The sequence below is a fragment of the Lissotriton vulgaris genome, unplaced genomic scaffold, assembly GCF_964263255.1.
Source record: "Lissotriton vulgaris unplaced genomic scaffold, aLisVul1.2 SCAFFOLD_1012, whole genome shotgun sequence".
NCBI classification, from domain to species: Eukaryota; Metazoa; Chordata; class Amphibia; order Caudata; family Salamandridae; genus Lissotriton; species Lissotriton vulgaris.
In genome coordinates this window covers 237,501-240,000 of record NW_028255776.1, presented here as the reverse complement: position 1 = coordinate 240,000, position 2,500 = coordinate 237,501, and the positions used below count along the sequence as shown (strand labels likewise).

Genomic DNA, 2,500 nt, shown 5'->3' with positions numbered 1-2,500 from the left:
CTCTATGTGATGGCCGTCACGTGGTGTGCTGCTTTTGTATTTCAACATGGGTCCCTTATTCTCTTAATTACAAAAAAGCTTGTTGACAAAAGTGTGTGTGCGTGAGGGTCTGTGGACGTAGGCAGGTGTGTGCAATTGAATGCTTACCCATTTACATGTGTGAGAGGGACAAACCAACTCCTTGTGGGCTGCAGGCTTACAACTGGTAGTCCCAGTAGCCAGGCAGAACCACAGGTAAGGAAAGAGAGAGAGAAAGTTGGTCCATTATTAGAGAAGAACCATGAGCATCTTGCCCTGCTACCTTCTTCCCCTCTCGGCCACGATCGGCCACGATCGGCCAAGACCTCTCTATTAGGGTAGAGAGTGGACATTTCTTGGACCTCAGAAACTGAGGGATGTAGACCCAATATGTCCTCCAAGCGCCTAGAGATCTGGTGCCCAATCTGGCATGGTGTTTTTCAGCTTACCCGACCAATCCGGTTGCAAGGTGGACTTTAACAATACTGCTAAAAAGGCACTCCCAGACATCCCTGAGGCCTTCATTTGCATAGGCCCTGCCCTTCTCTTTGTCCTGCTTCCCACAAAGCAACACAACACTGCAACAGTATAGATTTGGGGGTGGTGAAGAATAATGACAGGGATTCTAAAAAAGAGAAAGAAAAGTCCCAGAAGTCCTGCAGGCTTCTTTGCTAAATGCAGCTGAACATAGAGCGCACCTTCTTTACTGCAAGGCAAATACATTAAAAATGTTGAGGAGAGACTAATTGAAAAATACATATTACGGGGACAGCACTGGGACCTGCTTTATTTTTCTCAATTAGTCTTGAAAACAAAAAAGATTTCTCTCCTAAAAGCTGATAAAAATATGGAACGCTTCACGAATTTGCGTGTCATCCTTGCGCAGGGGCCATGCTAATCTTCTCTGTATCGTTCCAATTTTAGTATATGTGCTGCCGAAGCGAGCACAATTTATTAATGAACTGACAATGTTTATAAACTCTCTAAATCTACAGTCTCTAGACATAGGGTGGCCTGGCAGAGATGCTCAGATGGCCAGTACGCATTCAAATCTGAGCCAATGGTCAAAAATGTATGAAGAGTAGCAATCCATTATTCTTCACTGCATTTGTGGTCCAAGACTAAACACACCGTAAGTATGTAGATTATGCCAGGGTTGCAAAGGCTCATGGTTCGGGCGACAGACAAGGAGCATTGTGACGTCACGCTGCCTGTGGAACAGTGATATTAAAGGTAAAACAGCTGCACAGTAGGTTAGGTGAAGGGCTCTGAGAGTTGAAAGGCAGCATGCTTGGGTCCCTGGACAAGGTGAGCTTATGATAATGTGTCTGAATTTTCGCCTGTGTTGTAATATTAACCCCCTTATTGTTGTAAACGCCTACTTACTAAGGAGTTCTCAAGCTCAGCCCCAAACAGACCTGGAACTGATAATGTTAATGCAAACTATTTAAGAAACAGCCTGATCTAAAAGATTTCCTTGGATATAGGACCATTTTGCCTAGCTTTTAGGTCCTTCCTTCTCCTAAAGTCCTTTGTACAATTTAGGAAAACCTCACAGAACAGACTTTCAGGAGGTCAGATGGGTTTCCTTGTGCCTTCACACACACACACACACACACACACACACACACACACACACACACACACACACACACACACACACACACACACACACACACACACACACACACACACACACACACACACACACACACACACACACACACACACACACACACACACACACACACACACACACACACACACACACACACACACACACACACACACACACACACACACACACACACACACACACACACACACACACACACACACACACACACACACACACACACACACACACACACACACACACACACACACACACACACACACACACACACACACACACACACACACACACACACACACACACACACACACACACACACACACACACACACACACACACACACACACACACACACACACACACACACACACACACACACACACACACACACACACACACACACACACACACACACACACACACACACACACACACACACACACACACACACACACACACACACACACACACACACACACACACACACACACACACACACACACACACACACACACACACACACACACACACACACACACACACACACACACACACACACACACACACACACACACACACACTTCCTTGCCCTCTTAAGGATAAAAGGATGGGTGAGTCTACATAGGGCCAGTGGCGCAATGGATAACGCGACTGACTAAGGATCAGAAGATTGTAGGTTCAACTCCTATCTGGCTCGGAAGGGTTGTAGGTCCCTGTTTGATTATATTCCTGTGGAATTCTTATTTACCTCAGACTTGTTATAGGTTCAATATTCTCCAGCAGTTGTTCCACGGTAGAGCGCAAGTAATAGGACCACGGCTAGTTAAACGTTTCCCATTTGCTGCT

The 2,500-nt window shown here is 45.8% G+C and overlaps 1 non-coding gene across 1 annotated transcript; it reads right to left on the bottom strand.

Moving 5' to 3' along the window:
- Positions 1-859: 859 nt before the first annotated feature.
- On the bottom strand, positions 860-966 carry LOC147658931 (U6 spliceosomal RNA). The gene has a single exon (XR_015307397.1). It is a non-coding gene; the product is annotated as a U6 spliceosomal RNA (small nuclear RNA).
- Between the last annotated feature and the right edge of the window lie 1,534 nt (positions 967-2,500).